The sequence below is a fragment of the Oryctolagus cuniculus genome, chromosome 1, assembly GCF_051225735.1.
Source record: "Oryctolagus cuniculus isolate XC-2025 breed Fujian yellow rabbit chromosome 1, ASM5122573v1, whole genome shotgun sequence".
NCBI classification, from domain to species: Eukaryota; Metazoa; Chordata; class Mammalia; order Lagomorpha; family Leporidae; genus Oryctolagus; species Oryctolagus cuniculus.
The window spans coordinates 75,879,417-75,905,189 of NC_142867.1; the positions used below are offsets into that span (position 1 = coordinate 75,879,417).

At 38.4% G+C, this 25,773-nt stretch overlaps 1 protein-coding gene and 1 long non-coding RNA gene across 10 annotated transcripts in view; one reads left to right on the forward strand and one right to left on the reverse strand.

Moving 5' to 3' along the window:
* Positions 1 to 13,975, forward strand: part of LOC149128469 (uncharacterized) — a 29,456-nt gene extending 15,481 nt beyond the window's left edge. Inside the window, exon 2 of the long non-coding RNA XR_016233268.1 lies at positions 13,728 to 13,975. This is a non-coding gene — a long non-coding RNA (uncharacterized LOC149128469). The remainder of the gene's footprint in view (positions 1 to 13,727) is intronic.
* Positions 1 to 25,773, reverse strand: part of DLG2 (discs large MAGUK scaffold protein 2) — a 2,253,656-nt gene that overhangs the window by 1,361,259 nt on the left and 866,624 nt on the right. The window lies entirely within an intron of this gene.

A 25,773-nucleotide genomic window follows, 5' to 3' on the forward strand; every position in this document is an offset into this window, starting at 1 on the left:
AAGAGTTACAGAGAGAGAGACAGAAAGAGGAAAAAAGACAGAGAGATGGTCCATCCTCTAGTTCACTCACTAGATGGCTCAGTAACCAGCACTGGGCCCTATTGGAGCCAGGAGCCTAGAGCTTCATCCAGGTCTCCCACCTGGGTGGCAGGTGCCCAAATATTTGGGCCACCCTACTCTGCTTTTCCTCGGCCATTAGCATGGAGCTCGCTCTAAAGTGGAGCAACTGGGACATGAACTGGTGCCCACATGGGATGGCAGCTTCACAGGCGGTGGCTCTACCCACTACGTCAAAATGCCAGCTCCCCAAACAATGTATTTTTTATGTTACCTGAACTTTATATGTAGCAGTCACATTGTCCATATTAAATTAAAATAATAAAAACAGGATAAATCCTCTGTAAGCAATTCTAAACAGAATAAAGAAAGGTGGAGTAAAATATAATCAGTAGTTATATGAATTAAAAGAACAACAGTGACTGGAGATCAGTCATTTTAAGGTCAAATGTTTGTCAACACTTGAGTAATATTTGAGTACATCACTGTATGAAATGGCTAAGCTATACCCATTCCCTGAAGTATAAAGAATCAGAAAATGACACAATGAATTTTATGAAAATTTCCATTCAGAAATGCATTGAAATATAAAAGTTTCTTCCTTAAAATATTTAGTCTTTAGCTATTTACAACAACAATCCAGAATTACTTTCTATTCAAAAATTCAGGTGAATAGCTGAGGCTATCCTGAATTGACTGATTACCACATGCCAGAAGTGGGTATACAATGATGAATAGGATACTGTCTCTGCTCTCAGGAAGTTAAGTTGTGGGTGAAATATACATGCAGCAGATAATTATAATAATGTGTTGAGGAGTTGATAGCTGTGGTCAGAGTACTGGGAACTCAGAGGAGGAATACTTACTGAAACCTGGAGGATGAACATGATTCTATGAACAAACAGAAGATGAGAAGAGAAAAAGGAAAAGAAGAAAAAAGAAAAGAACTGGCCCAGGTATTCTAGTTATTTATTGAATTCCAAAACTGATGCTTCAGAATAATTCTTTACTATTAAATAAAGACAGCAATTAAGATATTTTATTGTCTTACGTTGGAATTTAGCAATGAACTAAACTCTTTCCTTGCTTTTCATTTCAGTTTGCTTTAGACTATATTAAAAATAAATAAACTAAATTTTAGAGTTAGAAACCCAGACTGCAATTTTTTTTAATAGAACTTTTGTCTTCAACAGTTCACTTAATTTTGAGACTCAGTTTCTGCATCTGTAAAATGAGGTTAATGAAATGGATCTGATGACAGAAGGCAGATTCTAATGAGTTAATCATCATAAAATGATATATGAAATCATGATATGATCCAACAAAAGAGAGCAAATTTATCACTATTCCCTGATATAGGCATGCAGGATATTTTAATCTTTTGAGGGAGAGTGCAAATGAATGCTGGATAGGCAACCAAAATTGTTCCTTAAAACTACAATGGTAGATATAATTCCCCATTATTGTCAGGCAACCATGCTAATGACCAGATACACGGTCATAATTTTAAAATCATAAGATAATTCACACATATTACCAAAATATGTGCTTATTATCATTTTGAAGTTACAATAAACATGTACTTATCATGATTGAAATAAATTTCACTAGTTATACCAGAGGAAACAATCCTGTGATTTTTGAGGCAGAAGGAAAAAACATAGGCTCTGTTGTCAGACAAACATGGATTTGAATTCCAGTTCCATAATGCACTAAATATGTGTGATCTTGGCTAACTTATTTTGACATGCTTGCCCTTTTCACAGTAAAATGGGAATGATATTTCCAAACATCTAGAATTAGTTGCCTTTTATTCCTTATCCCTAGTGTCCCTAAGTATCAGTAATATTCACATAGTTGAAATCTAAAATTATTTTCTGGCTCTTACCTCTTATGTATTGTATTCTAGGTTCTGGGTGTCTTAAATGGTTGAAATGTGGTCCTTGTCATCAAGAGATTTCTAATTGAATAAATAAAACCAGTCTCAACAGTCAACTCTAATACAGAGTGAAAGGACCTCTGTACCAAAGTTGAAGTAGATAGCAACCAGGCTCCACTTACTTGTACTTCTAGTCCAGCCCTGATCATTTTCCCTTCTATGTGGCTGAATGTCATGTCTCCTCAGAGAGCACACAGGTAGGCTGCCATTTCCCTGTTCCTACTGTGATGATGATTTGTCTGCAACTAGTTTCCTGTGGCTTCTCAAGTTGAATCAAAAACACCTAACAGGGAAACATCTGCTCTCAGGCATCAAAGTTGCAGGGCTCTCCTATTTGGATCCTAGTACAGGAAATCATATGTAAGAAAAACTGCTCTCTTGTTTAGAGATAAGATGCTTTTAAGAAGACCACGGACTAGATTACCCACTAACTTCTGCTGTGGCTCTCAACAAGTCAATTGGCCTTTACGAATAATGGCATTAATGAAGCAGAGATGAAGAAATTTTGGCCTCTAATCTCAATTAGCTGGTAATCACATGTGTGTTTTCAATAAAGTGTGTATACCAATAAGAAATTGAGAATAGTGAGGTGATAACATTTTCATCTGCACAGCGCTATAAAATTTTATGCACCAGGATACTTCAAAAAGTTCACAGAAAGTGAATTAAAAAGTAAATTTAGCAGTGGGTGCTGTGGTACACCAGGTTATGCGGCCTCTTGGGATTTATATCCACGCCCCAAGTCTGAGTGCCAGTTCGAGTCTCAGCTACTCTGTTTCTGATCCAATTTCCTGATAACACATCCTGGGAGATGCATTGAGCAGATGATGGCTCAAGTGCTTGGGCCTTTGTCACCCATCTGGGAAACCAAGATGGAGTTCTGGGCTCTTGGTTTCAGTCTGGCCCCATTCCCAGACACATTTGGAGAGTGAAGAGTCCCCCTCCTTCCCTCCCCCTCCCCCTTTCCCTTCCCCTCCCTCTCCCTCTCCCTCTCCCTCTCCCTCTCCCTCTCCCTCTCCCTCTCCCTCCCCCTCTCCCTCTCCCTCTCCTCCCTTCCCTCTCCCTTTGTCATTCTGCCTTGCCTTTGGAAGAAGGGAGGAAGGGAAGAAGGAAGGAAGGAAAGAAGAAATGTAAGTTATTTTGATGCAAAATGTTTAAAATTCATGCATACGTTTTTCATAATACAGATTTTTTTCATGAACATTTTGATGACCTCTGTGTGCACAGATTTAAAAACATTTGGCATCAAAGTAAACTTAAATTTTAATTAAACTTATTCATGGATCTTTTGAAGTTCATACTCATTTCCTTTCTCCTGAGAGACAGGCATGCATTTACAGACTGGTATATTGAATAAAATTATATTGAGACCCAAGTATGTGATATCAGGGATTATAAAAATGACTATACCATACATTCATTTACTTATTTATTAACTTATTTGTGTACAACCTTTTAAAGGTGATCTGAAGCTTAAATAAATCATTGTCCCTTATTCCATAGAGGAGAAGCTAACATTATTCTTGGTTTACAGTGAAGACACAAAGGCTCACTGAGACAGTAAGTCATCTTTTGTAATATTTGGTTGCTGAGTCGTCTGTCAAGTCAATGTTTTCTCCCCAAAATACTTGTCTTCTAAGAAGGCTATAAAAGTCAAACAAAGATTACCTCCCTTTGGGGAAACTAGAAAGAATTTACAGAATTTCCATTAGCTTAAAAGAGAAATGGTAGAGGATTACCTGAAATCATTTTTCAAGCTTTATAACCCAATACTCTTTCATGTTCACTACTTTCAGACAACCAGAATTTTTATTATTCTTTGAATAAACTCTGGCCTTCCCTGACTCTAGGCTTTTATGCACACTGTCCCATCCCATCTATCTGAAAAGTATATTTCATCTTACACAGTTATAATAAAAACACAACTTTCACACTTCTCAGCTGAATTGAAGAACAGACCTGATTATTACTGACATCTAGAACTCTCATAGAAATCCTCAGATAAACATATTTGTAAAATTCCTATTTTTAAAAATATAAAGGGGTGGGCATTCGGTACATTGGCTTAAATCACTCCTTGGGACAATTGTATCCCATACCAAAGAACTTGATTCAAGTCCCAGCTACTCTGCTTTGATCCAGTTTCTTGCTGGTGCGCATCCTGAGAGGAAACAGATGATGGCTCAAAAACTCAAGTCCTGGCCACCCCAGTGGGAGACCAAGTTTGAGTTCCAAGCTTCTGGTGTCAGCCTGGCCCAGCTGTGGTTATTGCAGGCACTTGGGGAGTGAACTGGCATATGGAACATCTCTCTTTCTCTCTCTCTCTCTGCCTTTTAAATTAAAAATCTATAAATTAATTTTTAAAAACATATATGTAAATTAGGACTTCAGGGTGAGTTAACCCCTGACAATAAACTGATCTTAGTTGCTTTGCATTCCCTATGCTGTTTATTTTCAATATATCTTTAGAACTGAACATTAGTGCCTCAACCTTCAATCACTGTCAGTTTGAATTTCTAGAACACTGAAGATTATTAACTATTTTGCTTACAGCAATATCCAAAATACTCAAAAAGAATGGCCACCATATAGTAAATTCTTAGCAAATATTTGATAAATCAATTATTAAAGGGAGATTCCTTTAATCAAACTGATTTATCTAAGCACATTCCACCAAGAAGAAAAGTAGTGTTTGAAGTCAGATGTTCTACTCTAGATCCCACCATTTCATTAAGATATGGAATAAGGTCTAGCCTAAGTTAGTACAAATTTTTCTGTTCCTGAGTTTAGAGAGAAAAAATTTGGTGAAAACATCGTTTAAAATTTTATTAAAATCTGTATTCAAAATTTAAATATTATATATAAATTATATCTCAATAAAGATTTTAAAGTTACTTAAAACACAACTGTATATCAAATAATACTCTTATGTTTATGCAGAATTAACTCTGCATAGATTGTACTCTGAACCAGCTATCACAGCCATTATTATATCTGAATTCCTTTTTAAATTTTTCATTTTTAAAAATTTTTTGACAGATTCAATATAGTTCATAAATTCCAAGAATATAAAACATTCCCTTTTTCCTCCCCTCCTTCCCCATCTCTCTTCTGCCCCTCCCTCCTCTCCCTTTCTTTTTTACTTTCTTTTTTGAGTTTTATAACATATTTTCAATTTACATTACAGTCAAAGGACTAATGCTCAACATTTCCAAATTCTATCACATCAATCAGGGTAGTTTCCGAGTCCACAGAATACTTTTAGATAACTTTTTAAGATGCAGAGTTGAATGATAAACCATAGGAAGTCAAGGACCGGATACTTGTATTATAGGTATAATTTATGCCCCTAGCAACTGATTGAGTGGAAAATTGTTGTTAATAAAAATCCCTAAGGCAATTCAATTTGCTTTAATATCTAATTAACACTTCCCAATGGTTTCAAGATTGGGTAATTGAGAAATACAATACGTCTAAGATTCAAACCAGGCATTGAGATACCCAGTTAAGCCAAGAATTTCCCTGTTATTGGCAATGCACTCAACTGATTGCAGAGATAGTACTACAGAAAGAGAGTAAATAATTAGAAAAACAATAAGATAATTAGGTAGCTGAATTATTTGTATTTTTAAAGGAATTGTTGGCAAATCAATTTTCAACTATTAAATCACAACCATATTCCAAAGGGAAGAGTAAGCAGATTTAAAGCTACTTGCCGGGCTGGCACCGCGGCTCACTAGGCTAATCCTCCGCCTTGCGGCGCCGGCACACCAGGTTCTAGTCCTGGTCGGGGCGCTGGATTCTGTCCCGGTTGCCCCTCTTCCAGGCCAGCTCTCTGCTGTGGCCAGGGAGTGCAGTGGAGGATGGCCCAAGTGCGTGGGCCCTGCATCCCATGGGAGACCAGGATAAGTACCTGACCCTTGCAATCGGATTAGTGCGGTGCACCTGCCGCAGCGGCCATTGGAGTGTGAACCAATGGCAAAGGAAAACCTTTCTCTCTGTCTCTCTCTCTCACTGTCCACTCTGCCTGTCAAAAAAAATAAAAATAAAAAATAAAATAAAGCTACTTGCCAAAAAGAATGAATCCGGGGATCACAGGGAGGAGGGGTAATACTAACACTAATTAAAACTAGAGTTAGGCTCTGCTGCATTCAGCACATGTAAACCTTCAAAGGACAACTGTGATACAGTATATCTGTAAATCTAGCTTCATCATTTTTATCTGAAGAAACAAATTCATAACACTATGTAACTTGCCTAACTTGCCTCAAAAAACAAGAAGGTGATAGTGCTTTTCATTACTGTAAAAATGTAGGCATTATTAATAAGGATTTGGAGAGTTTAAGGGCCTGGTTTGAAATAGCTGCCCTAATTTTAAAAGAAGAAACCCCTGCCCAGGCAATTATATCACAGAGAGATTCTCAAATAAATCAAAAAGGAATTTGCAATGCTCATTCTAACCCCTTATTTCTCTGTGTTGGGAGGAAGTCACAGTATCCATGTGGAGTCACTGTTTCATGCCCCCTACCCTCAAGCACCTGTGGAAGTAGAGCAAAAATCAGCTGCTGCTGCACGCTAGTCTCTGAACATCAGAACTCACCAAAGCACACAGAAAGGTAAAAGGAGTTTTATTTCATTGATATTCTAGAATAGATTCTAAGTTGTTTTTTAAGTAAATAAGTACTTGATCATTAGTAATACATTACAATTAATCATAATGCAATAATGTCTAGCAACATTATGGTTGAAAACAGTTGCTTAGAAGAGATTAGCATGCCAAGAAGAAGAAAACAATAGTTTCCCAAAGAACAAAATTAGATCGATTTATTTTTTTTCTTTCTAAGGTTTGAGTGGTAGGCTACAGTAGCTCTCATCTATTATGTTATCAGCAAGTTTTGAAGTACAAGAGCTTCATACTAAATTCTCCTCCAAAAGAGTAGGTGGTGGGCAATATTTTGGCTTAACCACTGGCAGGTGGGAGATGGCTGATTCCAGGGAAATAACCAAGTACTCAAAACTACCAAATGCCTGCTTCAGAAGAAGGACAGTCTGCTGCAGTGCAGAAAGCATGGGGTGTAAGCAAAGGTGGCTTGAGTTCATTCTTTCCCTAGGACTTGCCTGGCTCTCCAGCCTGGGAACTTTTGATCTCTTTACTTCACTTTCCTTCATTCACTCAAGTGCATTTATTAAGCACCTAACTACTTGCTAGAGGGAGTGTACTTGGGAATACAGTGGTAGGTAAGCAGGACAAAGTCCCAGATTTCACAGAGCTTACAATCCTAGTGAAAGAAATACACACACTCTAAAGCTGTAGCTATTTGCATAAAATATTAGAAAGTAATAAATGCTGTGAGAATTTTTTTAAACTAAGTGTAAGGAGAATGTGTCAAGATGTGTGTGGAGTATTTTAGATAAAGTATTCAAACGCCTTTTTTCTCCACCAGAAGTCATGAGCAAATTGAGCCAACAGTCATCACAGGTTCTTAGGCAAAAAATGAACTTGGAAATGAAAAATTGGGTTTTTATATAAGAAGTTGAGGTGACCATTAATTAGCCAAGCAGAGACGCTGAGTACAAAGTTTATACAAAGGAGGTCAAGGAAGAAATAGGAACAAGAGACAGAATTTTGGGAGTCACGAGAACATGGTAAGCTATTTAGGTTGTTTAAAGTTATGGAACTTTCTTTTTTTTTTTTTTCTTTTTTTTTGACAGGCAGAGTTGACAGTGAGAGAGAGAGAGAGAGACAGAGAGAAAGGTCTTCCTTTGCCATTGGTTCACCCTCCAATGGCCACTGTGGCCGGCGCACTGCGCTGATCCGAAGGCAGGAGCCAGGTGCTTTCTTAACAGAGTGAATGAGTGCAAATAAAGAAGAAATAAGTTCCAAGACTAAGCTCTAATCAACAATAATATTTAGAGACTGAAAAAGCAGGAAAAGCCAACAAAACAGATTGAGAAGTAGTGGCCAGTAATGTAGGCAGGAAATCAGATTTCATTGTACTACAGCCTTCTGGAGAAAATGTGTTTTCATATTTTATTTTAAAATATTTTATTAAAATACAGCATACACCAAGAAATGCATGTAAATGTACAGATAAATTAGTTTTGGGTCCACTGATCATACTCATAACCAACACCCAAATTAAGAACAAAACATTACTAGTCTTCACGAGTCCCATACACTCCATTTCTTTTTGATTATGTTTTAATGTGGGAAAGAAGAGTATATTGTCATTTACATGGTATGTGTCAGTGAGGCAACATTTATAACTATATACCAAATTATATGACATTCACATAATTTTTATACTTTTTTTATTTGACAGGTAGGGTTACAGATAGTGAGAGAGACAGAGAGAAAGGTCTTCCTTCCATTGGTTCCCTCCCCAAATGGCTGCAACTGCTGGAGCTATGCCAATCCGAAGAAAGGAGCCAGGCGCTTCCTCCTGGTCTCCCATGGGGTGCAGGGGCCCAAGCACTTGGGCCATCCTCCACTGCCCTCCCAGGCCACAGCAGAGAGCTGGCCTGGAAGAGGAGCAACTGGGACTAGATCCTGGTGCCCATATGAGATGCCGGCGCTGAAGATGGAGGATTAACCTAGTGCGCCATGGCACTGACCCCTATACTTTCTTTATATATTAACTAAAAATAAGTGGTGAACTCTTAGGGGTGGGGAACATTCAGCCTGCAGGCTGTGTAAAGTCTGTGAAATCAGATGATCTCAAGCCCTGACAAGACAACTTCAGGAAGGAGTTGAAATTCAATAAATCTATAGCAGTATAATTTTTAAGCTGATAATTTTCTATGGCCCACAAATCATGTTATAAATACCCAAATGGCCTTTGGTAGAAAAAAAGTTGAGTGCACTTTTCAATTTGTACATCATGAATGACTAACTAAAGCTGTTCCAGTGTAGTAGGCTGAGGAAAGAATGAGAAGTAAGGAAATGGAGAACCTTGAGTATGGACTACTATTTTGATGCTCCTTGCTAAATATGGGACAAAAAAATGGGCAAAAATATGAAGATGATCATCATATTTACCAGCAATAATTATTTTGAATATCAAATAAGTCGGAAGTATAGATATTCATAAACTCTAAATACTATATAAATATTATGTTATTTTGTGGCAGCAAAGATGAAATAAGGCATCATGAACAGTATCCTTTCAGATAATGAAGCCCCCTGTCCTAGTTCATATGTACATGTTTACATTATATAATGATCTATAATATAATTATAAAATTATGCATATATTATATAATACCATAATATTACTTATACAGGTCTCCCATGTGGGTGGTAAGGGACTCAAGTACTTGAGCCCTCACCCATAGTGTGCATAGTGACAGGAAGCTGGATCAGACATGGAGGAGACAGGACTAGAACTAAGCACTGCAATATGGGACGCTAGCCTCTCAAAATGGCAACCCAACTACTGTGCTGACTGTCCTCCCTGCCCAAATTCACACTGTTAGTGTAAGAATCAGGATTACCTACAATCTGCTAAAATATGCATACTTCATCAGTATATGGTCTACCCTAAAAGGTGGTAAAATAATTTTAAAAAATGTGGTAGCTGGAATAAACGACAATATAGACTGTTCAGTAAAGGTGGGGCCATATTTGACTCCACCAAATATCATTAAAAATGAAAACTTGAAATATCATATATTTCCAAAGTAAAATATGCATTTGTAGCAAACTTTCAATGATCTCAATTAAAAAATACTTTTCTATGCCTTTGTTTTCTTGTCTCTATGGAAAGCTTTGTTATGGTAGCATAGGAAGAGAAAACAATAAATGGTTGTAAAGTCTCTTGCAAACACAAAATGTTATGTAAATTCTAAATGGGAATAACTATTAAGGTGACTGTGTTCCTTCATGAACACTGACATACCCAAGCTACTGATTATGTTTACACAGTGATGCAGAGAAAAGAGAAAAGCATTGGATCAAACAGAACTGGGCTTGTCTATCACTTCCCCCAATTTGTGGTTTTCTTTATTTCAGTAAGTTGCTTAAATTTTCTTGAATCTTGAACAATATAAATAATTGTATTAATCTTAGCAAGTTTTTATGAGAACTAAATGAAATATTATGTATATATGTTAATACATATAAAGCAGATACACAACAGTCATTATTTTTCTTTCCTCTTCTCAAATACTTTTAAAAAATTGTTGAAATAATATAATATCCCACTTGGGTCTGGCATTATGGTGCAGTGGGTTATGCTGCCACTTATTATATCAGTATCCATATCAAAGTGCCAGGTTCAAGTCTCAGCTGCTCTGCTTTAAATCCAGCTTTCAGCTAATCTATCTGGGAAAGCAACAGAAGATGGTTCTAGTACTTGGGGTCCTACCACTTGTATGGGAGACCAGGATGGAGTTCCTGGCTCTTGGATTCAGCCTGCCCCTGACCGGCTGTTGTGGCCATTTGGTGAGTGGACTAGCAAGTGGAAGATCTCTCTCTCCTCCTTTCCTTCTACCCCCCTCATCTCTGTCTCTGTCTGTCTCTTCCTCTCTCTCTGTCCAAATACATATATATATATACACACACACACACACACACATATATATATATATAGAGAGAGAGAGAGAGAGAGGGAGGTAGAGAGAGAGAGATAGAGACAGAGACAGAAAGAGTACAACTGAGTGTTAGCCTACAAGACCTAGGTGAATTATAATTCCTGATATATGTATTTAGCTTTTTTTTTTTAACAGACATCCACAATCCTTAGGTGACCTACATCATAAGAACTAGGGTAGAAGAATGACACTTTCCCTGTAGCAACCACTCTGGGCTTTTGGTATAGGAGGAATGAGCTAGATTAGTGCCACTGAGTGTGGTCTGTGGACAGGGACAGATACTGGTTGCCATATTGTTTCTATCTATTAGAAAGTAAATATTGAAAACAAGAGTAAGAATGTAGACTTTCACAATTTGACAGAGAAATTGTATATTTTTTAAAAAGTAAAAAAAAATGCTTAATTGCATATTATATATTTCTTATTTTTCTATTTAACTTCTCTAATAATTGTTATTTAATTTTGCAGAGGTATTGCTCTTTAAGGTTGTAAATTTATGGCTGGTGCCACGGCTCAATAGGTTAATCCTCTGCCTGCAGCACTGGCACACCAGGTTCTAGTCCAGGTCAGGATGCTGGACGCTGTTCCGGTCGCTCCTCTTCCTGTCCAGCTGTCTGCTATGGCCCGGAGTGCAGTGGAGGATGGCCCAAGTCCTTGGGCCCTGCACATGCATGAGAGACCAGGATAAGCACCTGGCTCCTGGCTTTGGATCAGCGCGGTGCACTGGCTGCAGCACACTGGCCGCAGTGGCCATTGGAGGGTGAACCAATGGAAAAAGAAGACCTTTCTCTCTGTCTCTCTTTCTCACTGTCCACTCTGCCTTTCAAAAAAAATAAAAAAAGATTGTAAATTTAAATACAAGTATGCAGTTTGGCACATGCTCACTCAGACTTACCCCTAATGGTAGAACTAGAAACGTACCAGGGGATTCCAATTCAGTCCCATCAAGGTGGCATGTACCAATGCCATATTACTAGTCAAAATGACCAGTTTCAGTTCATAGTTGATCATAATGATAGGATTAAGTGTCAAAGGGATCACATAAACAAGACTAGTGTCTGCTAATACTAACTGATAGAATTAAAAAGGAGAGAACAATCCAACATGGGAAGCAGCAGACCCATAGAATGGCAGATGCCTAAACAGCACTCTGGCCTCAGAATCAGCCCTTAAGGCATTCAGATCTGGCTAAAAAGCCTATGAGAGTATTTTAGGCATGGAAATACAAGACACTGTGGCAAAAAAAAAAAAAATGACCTAAATGAAAGATCTCTGTGAGTGAGATCCCAGCAGAAAGAATGGGCCATCAAAGAAGGAGGTACCTTTCTCTGAAGGGAGGAGAGAACTTCCACTTTTACTATGGCCTTATCTAAATAAGATCAGAGTTGGTGAACTCAAGAGGCTTCCCTTGGCATCTCATGACAAGAGTCTCGGGTGATTATTGACATCATAAATAAGACTGTCAATTGTTAAATCAACAACGGGAGTCACTGTACACTTGTTCCTCATGTAGGATCTCTGTCCATATACTATGTGAATTAATGGTAAAACTAATACTCAAACAGTATTTTATACTTTGTGTATCTGTGTGGGTGCAAACTGTTGAAATCTTTACTTAGTATATACCAAGTTGATCTTCTGTATATAAAGATAATTGAAAATGAATCTTGATGTGAATGGGATGGGAGAGAGAGTGGGAGATGGGATGGTTGCGGGTGGGAGGGAGGTTATGGGGGGGAAAGTCACTATAATCCAAAAGTTGTACTTTGGAAATTTATATTTATTGAATAAAATTTAAATAAATAAAGTACGCACGAACATACCTTTTCACCACTGATAGTCTGAAGAACATTGAACTATATAATCTCTAAAATCAGTACAGCTCTAATATGACAATATCCTCTTTCCATCTTGCCTAAAGCTCCCTAGCTCCAGAGGAAGATGAAGTGGTGGCTGCTGTTGGTCTCCAAAGAGGTTCCTTCTGGGGGCCAGTGCCGTGGTTCACTTGGTTAATCCTCCTCCTGCAGCACCTGCATCCCATATGGGCACCAGGTTCTAGTCCTGGTTGCTCCTCTTCCAGTCCAGCTTTCTGCTGTGGCCCCGGAAGGTAGTGGAGGAAGTGGAGTATGGCCCAAGTGCTTGGGCCCCTGCACCCGCATGGGAGACCAGGAGGAAGCACCTGGCTCCTGGCTTTGGATTGGCATAGCTCTATCCACAGCGGCCATTTGGGGGGTGAACCAACAGAAGGAAGACCTTTCTCTCTGTCTCTCTCTCTCTCACTGTCTAATTTTATCTGTCAAATAAATTTTTTTTTTAAAAAAGAGGTACCTTCTCTATATCAAGGAGCTAATGATGAATATGGTGATGATGATGCTTTTACCAGTTCCTGAGTGTTTACTATGTGCTAACCTCTCTACATGCATTATGTCACTTATTACTTAATTTAATGTTATTACACCATCTCACAGAATAAGCCAACTAAATTTCAGAAACTCAGAAAGTGGACTCATATATAGGTTTATTTGATTCTATATCCCATATGTTTTCAACTATGCCATGTTGTTTTCAAACTATACTGTCTTCAATTAATCAGCTCTCTCCTCTGCTGTCTGGGGTTCACTTGTTGACAGCAGCAAGCCTATGAAATCCACTCAAAAGGGCTTGCTTGTCCCTTATTCTAATACCAAGGGAATTCCCCTTTATTCTGGCAAGCAGATGTCAGCTAAAATCATGGAACCTCAGGACTTAAAAGTACCTAATGAATAATCTACCATCTCTATTCCAATGCTTGGATCACTTCTTTTAAACAGGAACACCTCCAGTGACAGGAATTCATGACAGCCAGAAGTGTCCCATTCTCTTAGGATATTCTTACATTTGAATGATTGTTCTTTTAGGCAATATGAATCTTTCTCTCTGCAATTTCCCTTCTTTGAGCCAAATTCTCCTATGTGGAACCATGCAAAACAATACATGCAGAATTTCACTATGTTATGGCATCAAGTTATGTATTTGGATTTTTTACAAAGCTATGGAGTAGGGCCAGCACTGTGGTGTAGAGGGTAAAAGCCACTGCCTGAAATGCTGGCATCCAATATGGGTGCTGGTTCGAGTCCTGGCTGCTCTACTTCCAATACAGTTCTATGCCATGTCCTGGAAAAGCAGTAGAAGATGGCTCAAGTCCTTGGACCCCTGCACCTGTGTGGTAGACTCAGAGGAAGCTCCTGCATCCTGGCTTCAGATCAGCCTAGCTCCAGCAGTTGCAGCCACCTGGTGAGTGAATCATCAGATGGAAGAATCTCTCTCTCTCTCTCTCTCTCTCTCTCTCTGTCTTCCTCTCTGCCCCTTTGTAACTCTGCCTTTCAAATAAGTAAATATTTTTTTTTTTTTAAAGATAAGAGTTGTTAGACAGACCTTGGGTTGAATCCTGGCCCTAACAGTCAACTAAGATCTGAGGCAAAATACTTATTGTCAGCTGTGCTGTCTATAAAATGAGACAATAGTCTGCATCACTAAATTGTCACAACAAGTAAACGAGATTGCATGAGGTGAAAGCACAGGTTGGTACAGGTGGCTCTCCATATCCACAGCCTCAGCATCTACCGCTCAACCAACCAAGGCTTCAGTGAAGCATAGAGTAAAAGTAATTGAAAAAAAGGATGCCTCTTTTGAGCAGACTTTTTCTTGTTATCATCCCCTAAACAATAAGGTGTAACAACTATTTATACAGCACTTACATTGTTGTAGTTATTAAAACTAACACAGAGGTGATTTAAAGTGTACAAGAGAGGGAACAGACATTTATTCTAGCAATTAAGACAACTTCCTCCCTTATCAGAGTGGCTGGGTTTATATCCTTGCTCCAACTTACTGCAAATGCAGACCCTGGGAGGCAGCAGCTTACAATTTTTGTAATTGGGCCCCTGCCACCCACATGGAAAAGCTGGATTGCATTCCCAGATCCTGGCTCTGATCCTGTCCCGGTCTTTACCCAGTCCTTGTCATGGGCATTTGGGGAGTGAATCAGAGTTGTTTTCTGCCTGTCTTTGTATACCTCTGGGCTTTTTTTTCTTCTCTGACTCTAAAATAAAAAAAAAAAAATTAAACTCAATTCTCTTATAAAAGTCCATAAATGAACAATGTATATCCTGTTAACATATTAATCATTATACCAAGAAATTTTGATTTCTAACAAATGGATTAATAATAAGTACACAGCAGGATGTAATTTATATGTAAATATTATGCCAATTAATATAAGGAACTTATATTATCACCAGATTTTGATGCCTGTAGGAGATTATGTAACCAATTCCCTGAAGATACCAAGAGACAACTGTATTCAAAACAGATTTTTGAACTGATTCTTTTTTAATGCATATTTTTGATTCTTTGACTCCCCCAAACACTGTCTTGATATTGAACCTGATCCATTCTGCCTGTTTCTTACTCTGTAGGTGACTTTTTCCCAGGCCACTTCAGGGATTCAAAATTCTATTATTTTAGATTAATCCCATAAACAAAAATAATATTATATGATGTTGTTTAGTTTAAAAACTAGTTTCATGTTTTGATTCAAATTTATGTTTACACACACCCTGTGAATCTGCAGGAACACATTCGCATTTCATAAGTGAGGGGCTAGAGGCCTTTGTATGCAAGGTTACACTGGTATACTAAGTGGTTGCTCCTAAAGGCTGCTTTTCTTCAAAACACGTAATTCAATTCAACACATAATTTACTTGTTAATTATAAAACCAAATAGCCACTATTTCCAGATGCCAGACTCTGAGGGTATAGATATGAATGAGACTAACATAGCCTCTGCCTTTGCAAAGCTTTTAGGCTAAAGGAGCAAAACAATGCTGAACAATTTTGATGAATATGAAACTACGCAGAGACATTAAAGCAGCATAAAATGGGCTGGCGCCGCGGCTCACTAGGCTAATCCTCCGCCTGCAGTGCCGGCACACCAGGTTCTAGTCCCGGTTAGGGCACCGGGATCTGTCTTGGTTGCTCTTCTTCCAGTCCAGCTCTCTGCTGTGGCCCGGGGAAGGCAGTGGAGGATGGCCCAAGTGCTTGGGCCCTGCACCCGCATGGGAGACCAGGAGAAGCACCTGGCTCCTGGCTTCGGATCGGCGCAGCGCCAGCCGTAGCGGCCATTTGGGGGGTGAACCAACAGAAGGAAGACCTTTCTCTCTCTCTCTTAACTCTGCCTGTCAAAAAAAAAAAAAAAAAAGGCATAAAATGGATTAGCTTGTCCTGGGCTGGAGTTGGCAACTGCCAGCTTATGGTGAGTTCCCAATTAGAACCACTAGTGATTATAAATAATATAATGATCACAATAATTAATAGTATCATCTCTTTGGGGCCAAGCCATACTTTATTGTGATTCTTGATCATCTATGACAATCCACCTCTTTTTATTTAAGTGAAACACTGCTGGACAATACAGTCAACAGTTTCTGAAAACAAATGTTCTGACAGCAGTTATTGGGGATCAGGAGCACTTTACTTTTCTGCAATAAACTAATTTGTTCACATAATAGCAAAAGTGCCTGTAGTAAAAACACCACTCTTCTTACAAGAGAAGTAGGCATAATGATGGATGACAACATTTTCCCTGTTGCAACATGACTACTTTATATGCTACTGGGGACTCTGGAAAAAAGTAATCACTTTCAATTCTGGTAAATTCAATCAGAATTGTAATTGTTCTTTGAAAAAAAGTTATACATAGGGAATGAGGTGTCTTCTCTGAATACTCTCCAAATTCACCTTGTATTAACTACATTTTCTGTGGAATTATAACTTTAATGTATTTTTTTCTGTTCAAAGTATTCCTAAAGTACAGTATGTTTATGGTGCAATGGACTACTCACATTGTTTTTATTTTTTCTATGCTCTAAAAATTAATTGTCATTACTAATGTAACCTTTTTATTAAAAATGTTTCAGTTTAGAATCCTGGGCATCTCATTAATTTCTTCACCTCCCAGAGGATTCACGGGTGGGGAACCTTTTTCCTGCCAAAAGCCATTTGGATATTTATAACATCATTCACAGGCCACACAAAATCATCAACTTAAAAATTAGCCTGTTATGGATTTATTGAATTTCAGGTCCTTCCTGAGGTTGTTTTACCCAGGGTCACACAAATGACTTCATGGGCCCTAATATGGCCCATGGGAGGGACATTCTCCACCCCTGAATCAACAGTGGCCAATACAGTCTAAGCTTTACCCAACACATTCCCGAGGCTTTATTCTCTAGGCAATGCATCACTGAGTAAATGGTGGTCTCCCAGTCTCCATCCCAGGGCTGTCATGCAAGCCCAAGGTTCATCTTCAGCCTCCTGATTCTTGGAACAGGCTTGACGGGCTGTCTGCCCTTTCAGAGATTCACCCAAATGAAAGGACAAACTCGACAGAAAAAAAAAGTGTCCGTCAAAAAAAAGTGTCCGTCAACCACTTAGTAAATGGACTTCATCACCAAAGGCTACATCTTTACCAATAGTCTCGAATTTGCCTCTCCTTAGGGGAGAGGAAAAGAACTGTGGAAAACAAGTTAGTAAGACACAATCAACTCTTAAATCTCTGCTTCTAATTGCGATGCAATGATCTGAGCCTCTTTTGCTGTCTTCTCTTCAGTGAGTTAGCATCGGCCCTAGTGCACTTTCTGTGTACCTCCATTACTATACTGTTTACTCTGAATTTAAATTATTTGTTACCTGTTTCATCTGTGGCAGTATGTGCACCTGTGTTTCAAGGACATCCCCTCATTTTTCTTTGATGTCTCACACTTACCCTTAAAGATATGGCCCTCAGTAATTGTTGAATATTTGTCACAGATAAATAAGAACTGCATGTATTGGCTGGCGCTGCGGCTCAATAGGCTAATCCTCCACCTAGCGGCGCCAGCACACCGGGTTCTAGTCCCGGTCAGGGTGCCGGATTCTGTCCCAGTTGCCCCTCTTCCAGGCCAGCTCTCTGCTGTGGCCTGGGGAAGGCAGTGGAGGATGGCCCAAATGCTTGGGCCCTGCACCCCATGGGAGACCAGGCGAAGCACCTGGCTCCTGCCTTCGAATCAGCGTGGTGTGCCGGCCGTGGCGGCCATTGGAGGATGAACCAACGGCAAAGGAAGACCTTTCTCTCTGTCTCTCTCTCTCTCACTGTCCACTCTGCCTGTCAAAAAACAAAAACAAAAACAAAAACAAAAACAAACAAAAAAAACTGCATGTATAACATCAGAGGCCACGATTCCTTCCCAGAAAGTAGTTAGACTTGGAGGGTACATGCCAGAATGGACGAGGGCAAGAGGGTATATACAACCAACATCTAACTGCCTATCTCAGCATCTCTTTGCCTGAGGAGGTTTTGCCAAGCAAAACAAAACGACTGCCTTCAGTGCACAGCAAGCCAGAAATGCTGGAGGATTATCTTCCCGCCTAATAACAGCCATCAACCAGTAACTGACAGGAGTTGATGTATAATTGGTCCTTTGCCCCTGGGATGGAGTAACTCTGAGATATATGATCTACTGGGGATTTTTCAACTTCAGTCACCCAGAGAGTGCTGTCTTGAAAACGCATCTTTACTGGCTGCCTTTTCTTCCTTGTTACACTTGTTCACGCCCCTACCAGCATTCCTTGCTCCTCCTCCAAATATCCTATTTGTACTCAAGTCATTTACTCAGGGTCTACTTCTAGGAAAATCCAAACTCAGTCCACATACGAACCAGGCTGACTAATAAAATTTTCGCTCCTGGAATTTTGGAATCAAAGCAATTGAGCAATGCATTTTTTTTTTTAACTGAAAGGATATCTTAAATGTAATTATAAAGAAGCTTTCATATTTATGGTCTAGTCCATTTCTGAAGGTGAGCCCTGCATTGAGTTCCATCATTCACATCTCTATTTATATAATAAAAGTATTTTGTTTTAGTCTAAACTTAAAGCTGGATTTGGTTGATTTGAATCAAAAAATTATCATTTTATCACTCATTCATTTACATAAATATCCTATTTTAAAACAAGATTGGGGCCGGCACTGTGGTATAGTAGGTTAAACCTCTGTCTGTAACGCCAGCATCCCGTACGGGTACCAGTTTGAATCCCAGTTGCTCTACTTCTGATCCAGCTCTCTTTAACAGCCTGGGAAAGCAGTAGAAGATGGCCCAAGTGTTTGAGGACTGCATCCAAATGGGAGACCCACAAGACGCTTCTGGCTCCTGGCTTTGGATAAACCCAACTCCCACTGTTGTGGCTATCTGGGAGTGAAACAGTAGATGAAAGACAATTCTCTCTGTCTCTCCCTCTCTCTCTCTCTCTCTGTAACTCTGCTACTTAAACAAATAAATAAATCTTTTATAAAAGAGAAAAAGAAAACAAGTCTTTTGGATTATGTCCAACCTTTGTATTTTAGGTAGGTAACCAAAATAAAGTTAATTTCCAAAAATCTCATTTAAACATTTTTATTATACTTTTCAGGTATCCAAATAATTCCGTAAGAATTAAGAGTATCTGTGAGCCGGCGCCGTGGCTCAATAGGCTAATCCTCCACCTTGCGGCGCCGGCACACCGGGTTCTAGTCCCGGTTGGGGCGCCGGATTCTGTCCCGGTTGCCCCTCTTCCAGGCCAGCTCTCTGCTATGGCCAGGGAGTGCAGTGGAGGATGGCCCAGGTGCTTGGGCCCTGCACCCCATGGGAGACCAGGAAAAGCACCTGGATCCTGGCTCCTGCCATCAGATCAGCGCGGTGCGCCGGCTGCAGCGGTGGCCATTGGAGGGTGAACCAACGGCAAAGGAAGACCTTTCTCTCTCTGTCTCTCTCTCTCACTGTCCACTCTGCCTGTCAAAAAAAAAAAAAAAAAAAAAAAAAAAAGAATTAAGAGTATCTGTTAAATCTGTTAAAAACTATCTTAAGGGGCCGGTGCCATGGCTCACTTGGCTAATCCTCCGTCTGCGGCGCCGGCATCCCATATGGAAGCCAAGTTATAGTCCCAGTTGTTCCTCTTCCTGTCCAGCTCCCTCTCTGCTGTGGCCCCGGAGGGCAGTGGAGGATGGCCCAAGTGCTTGGGCTCCTGCACCTGCGTGGGAGACCAAGAGGAAGCACCTGGCTCCTGGCTTCGGACCGGCATAGCTCCAGCCGTGGCGGCCATTTGTGGGGTGAACCAATGGAAGGAAGACCTTGCTCTCTCTCTCTCTCTCTCTCTCTCTCACTGTCTAACTCTGTCAAATAAATAAAAATTAAAAAAAAAAAAAAAAGAATTAAGAGTATCCGGGATAAGTATTTGTTAGTGGTAAGTCCATAGCTTGGGCTATCAGAGTGCCTGGGTTTGAATGCCAGTTCTGTTTCTGATTTAAGCTTCTTAGGAGGCCACAGACAATGGCTCAAATACTTTGGTTCCTTGCCACTCATGTAGGAAACCCAAATGTGTTTGTCACTTCTGGCTTAGGCTCTGTATAGTTGAGAAATAAATCAGGGAATGGAAGATATCTGTGTATTTGTCTTTCTGTCTCTCTCTCTCTTTCCCCCTTGCAAATAAATAAAATTATAAAATACTTAAAAAATTAAGAGTATGAACTTGTTGAAGTTTTCAATCTTCTTATATTTCTTTTTACTTCCATGGTACTTTGCATAATAAGGACCTAGATAGCAACTGCTCGATAAACTTTCATTGAATGAATTAATTTAATTAAAAACAATGGCATAATTGCTCACAGTTGAATTCATTATGATCCCATTCTTATATTCTCTTTCTGGAGAGGATTTAAAACAACTTCTAAAGGTAATATAAGGAAGAGTGAGGATGCTTGCAAGGGCTGGACACAAGAGCAAGGAAACTATTCATACAAACTAATACAGCTTTTGAGTTCCAAAATTTTACTAAAACAAGTATAAAGATGCATGGACTTCCATTTTTCTTTCTTCTGTTTTGCTTTCTACCATCTTGGTACCAAATATCAAACTAAATTTCATATTTGAGACCCTGAATCCATTCATTTAGTCATTCATCTATTCATTTAACAAGTATTTACTGAATGTTGATTTCCCAGCCAGTGAGCTATGCACTAGGAATAAAACACAGAGATGGAGATTTTTGCTTCCCACAGAGTATTCACAGTGGGAAACCTGATAACAAGCAGGCACTTGTAGTAGAGCAATACCTAAGAGGTATGATGGAAGAAGAACGGAATTCTAAGGGAATAGGTAAGGAGAAATTTAACCAGCATTCAGGGGATATGGAATGATTCTTGAAGAAATCATTGAACTTAATGTCCAACATTTGAGGAAAATATTTTATAAAAAATCCTCTCTTGCCCAGTGCCCTCATAGACATGTCACTGTCTCTTACAAGAATATGCTTCTCCCGTTTGTCTTGTCTCCCCACTCCATGATCTAGCTAACTCCTAAGGACTATTTCTGTCTATTAATGGCCACATCTCCACATTAGCAAAGTTCTTGCTCTGATACTTATATAAGAATTGCATTGGAGTTTTAAAAATAAAGAACATTCAATAAACCACAGAGCATTCAGGTTACTTTGTTTAAATGGCTAGGAGCTCCTCAAGGGCAGTAACATTGCTTTACTTCCATACCCCCAACAGGGACTGTCTCTTCCTAGTTCTCTAAATCAACTGAGCTCCTTCATGTTAGTCTGGCTGGGACTGTATGATAAACACTCACTGATACTGATACACCATCTCTAAAGTTAAGTCGGGTTTCATTTGCCTATTTATTTGCTTCTCAGTCCTGATGTCGGTGTCTCCCTGTACCTGACTCTTACCTTTGGACCCATATTTCCAGGATCAAATTCTGGCTCCAGCCCCTCTAATTAACAACGTGGTTTGAACTGAAAACAATTCTGGCTTTGCCCTTTTTACCTCCACTAGGATGCTCTTTCTTATCATCCCCATCTGAGCCACATACTTCCTGAAGTGACTCTGCTTCTCTTCACTCTTACCTATCAACTGGCTCCTCCCTCAGGAAAAAAAAAAAAAAAGACAAGCATGAGAGAAGCATTCAGATGAGTGCCAAGAATACAGAAGTCATTTCACTGAACCTAGGTTTTTAGAATGATGTTTTTAAATGTCATCAGTCTTACAGTAGAAGTCAGCGTAGGAGTATCACCTGATTTACAAAATCTGCTTCACTTATATTTTATGAGCTATACCCATATAATTTACCTCCCTCAAGCCTCTTTTAGAATTTAAGGAACTGTGGTTGATTGTGGGGGCAGACACCACATTAGCAAGAAGCCCAGGGAAGATTTTAGTTTTATTTCATAATATTCCTTATGAATATTGACTTAGAGGCATTTATTATAAAAATTTTCTTGCTTAAAATTATTGAGGAGTCTACCTACATATCTGGCAGTTTATGTCCTTTTCAGTCAATATTACAAACCTGCAATTTCTTTTTATATCACCATTTTATTAGCTCCCACAAGAGATACTGAGAGATGGTAAAGGAGAAAAGAATTTTATTTTTAAGAGGAATTCTTTCTAAAACATATTCTATCTCTTGGCTCTATATTGTGTGTATGAGTGGAGGAAGTAAGCTAAATGTTGCAGTGTTAAACCCTACCAATTTAAACTTTCCCCTATAATGATTCTATGTACAGTTTTCCTTCCAACAATATTTGCCAAAAAATTCTATACTTCTATTTCAAATGTTGCCATTTGTACAAAAACTTCAGTGCCTTTCCTTCCACCATACACTTTTTGCAGTATTTCTTGTCAATATTTGTCAATATTTGGGGTCCACTAATAATAATGGTTAACATTTACACAGTGCTCATTTTGTACAAGATACAGTTCTAAGCACTTTATTTCTAAGAACTAATTTAATATTCACAAAAATCCTGGCTGGTAGATACCACCAGTGTCCCCATTGTAAAGATGAGAAAACTGAGCATAGAAGCAAGTAAGTCTTGAATAAGGAGTTCATGAAATAGAATAAAATGAAACACAATAATATGACTACTAATTAATATACTTGAAAATATTTTTGAATATTGGCTATATGCAGGGCAAAGTGCTTAGTTTAGAGTTTTTTCCTAAACTTCTGCAGTTTTCAACTTCCAAACTTTGCAACTTTCATATTTATCATATATTGTCTTATGGTATATTTAAGACTAGATTCATATTAAGTATGTATAGGATTGTAGGTTTCTAATAGGCAATAAATTTGACCAGTGAGTCTTTGGAAATCCCCCATAATGCCCAGAACAGACTGTACTGTTTACCCAATTGTGCTTCATAAATATTTGTTAAATTGAATAGAACAGTCTCTGTTCCTTCATTTTTTCCAAATATTTAATCACTGCCTTCTCAAAATCTTGAGTCATACCCCATATTCAAACATTGATTAAAACACTTTATTTAATTCAATAAACACTTTATTCATATTCAAACACAAAGTATGCACTCCATTAATTGTATGGAGTAATCAGTAGGGGAGGGAAAATGGGAAGAGTAGAAGGTTAAATAGAAACAGTACATTTCCTCAAGAAGCTTGCAATTTAGTATGAGAAATAAGATGCCTTCATAAATAATGAACAGGCAAGAAATAAAAGTAATGGTGGTTAATTTACGGACAACCGAGATTCAAATTTAGATCTTTTTGATCCAAACAGCCATCTGCATTCAACTATGTAAGGCATGGACTTTGGAATTTGAGGCTGGCTTTGAAATTCCAGCATTACATAAATGGTTACATAACCTTGGAAAATTCATGAATCCATCTTCAGTCTCAATTTTCTTATCTTTAAAATACTGCCTAACATATTTGAACCTCTTATTCCCTCATCTGCATTTTTGGGTGACATAAAACACTCAGGATTATTGTATGAATTAAAATAAAAATAATGGGATAAAACTAACAGAGGACATGAAAGAGCTCTACAATGAAAATTACAAAACATTAAGGAAAGAATTAGAAGATATAGGGCTGGCACCATGGCTCACTAGGCTAATCCTCTGCCTGCGGTGCCAGCACCCCGGATTCTAGTCCCGGTGAGGGCGCCGGATTCTGTGCCGATTGCTCCTCTTCCAGTCCAGCTCTTTGCAAGACATTGACACAGGCAGGAATTTCTTGGATAAAACCCCAGAAGCACAGGCAATAAAGGCAAAAATAGGCTAATGGGATTACATCAAGCTAGGAAGCTTCTGCAAAGGAAACACTTAACAAAGTGAAGAGGCAACTGACAGAATTGGAGAAAATATTTGCCAACTATAATCTGATAAACGATTAAGATCCAGAATATATTAGGAGCTCAAGAAACTCAACAGCAAAACAAGCAATCCAGTTAAGAAATGGCTTAAGGATAAGAACAGTCATTTTTCAAAAGATGAAATGCAAATGGCCTACTTGGTCCAGGTGAATGACCTTTCTAAATGGGTTGTTGAATTTGACTGGCTAGTATTTTGGTGAGGATTTTTGCATCTATGTTTACCAGATATTGGTCTTTAGTTCTCCTTTTCTGCTGTATCTTTTTCTAGCTTAGAAATTAAGGTTATGCTGGCCTCATAGAAGGAGTTCCAATTGTTTTGAATAGCTTTAAGAAAGACTGGAATTAGCTCTTCTTTAAAAGTTTGAAAGAATTCAGCAGTGAAGCCATAAACCCAGATGTCCATCAACTGATGACTGGATAAAGAAATTACTATATATATATATATATATATATACACTACTCAGCCATAAAAATGAAATCCTATCTTTTGTTGCAAAATGTATGCAACTGGAAATGACCATGCTCAGTGAAATAAGCCAGTCCCCAAAAAACAAATGTATGTTTCTACTGATTTGTGGAAACTAATATACAGAGTACAATAAAAATGTAATGTACATGGGTAAAACTGACATTTTGAGATTTATTTATTGTTTATAACTTTTGTGTATATCCTGAGGAACAGTGTTTTCTCCTACCTACTATGTGTTGAATTCGTCATTTAGTGGAGGATTAAGCTTGTGATTATTATTTGCAAGTGGGTCACTACAAAAATTGAAAGAATAATAAGAATATAAAGAGAGGGAGGGAAGATAAGATGGGAAGTATCATTATGCTCTTAAAACTATATATGTGAAATACATGAAATTTGTTCCTATTATAAAAATTAAAATTTCCATTATAAAAATTAAACACTTTCAAAAAATTTAAAAAAATGAAACCACTTATCACATAGTAAATGCTCAAATGACATTTTGAACATGAGAACTCTTAAAGGGCCCCGAGTAGAGATGATGATGCCATCACTTTCTATTTTAAAATTGAAATTTAGGTTAATGAGATTCTTGCCTCAAAACTGGCTCCTGAGTTTTTATTCTGTAATATGATAATTGATTGGTTCTATTGGGAAACCTGAAGTGAATAAAACTTACCAGAGGTTACCTAGGTAAAAAACTGACTTTGAAAAGGGATGTTTGAAGAAGCAAAGAGTATTGTTTGCACAATAACTGTACCTTGTTTTGAAGAGTCAGGAGCTCATATTCATGACAGAAATCGAAAATCCAATGAAAACTTTTCCCCCAGTTAACTTATTGCAGGCATTTACGAACATGAATTCTTTTCCCTTTGGCCCTTCACTAAAATCCTAGTTGTTCTATGTCAGCCAATCTACTACATCAACTATTGGGAGCAATTCAGTGCCATGTAAACCCATGCCTGCATCAGGAAGATAGTGCTGAAGTGATAGAAGAAGAATCATGAAAGAAGGACTTATTTTGAAACTCAAGTCCTGCCTCTTCTCAAAATTCACCCATCTTTTCAGTCCATCTCTACTTCATCTGCAAGATGAGAATTTTCTCAGTCTAATAACTTGTATATATATATATATATATATATTTGTAAATGTAAATACAGTTATGTACAAAGAAAAAAAGTATACACACAAACCATTTCCATCCCATCCAGCATGTCTCCATTGCTGATTTGTGCTCCTTTAGTTTAAGCCGTTACATTACTTCATAGTTTATGCCTTGTTTCTTGTGCTTATGCTTACACTGCTGATCCCCAACATGAAACAATTTAGCACCAAATCATACAATAAATGTCAAAGCACTAAAGTTTTCATAAATATGTATAATTCCTTACTCATCTCAATCAGAAGTAAAGAAATGGAAGGTAAAACAATCTAACTTATTTGATAGTAGAGGATATCCATAGTAGTAGTAACTGCCTAACCT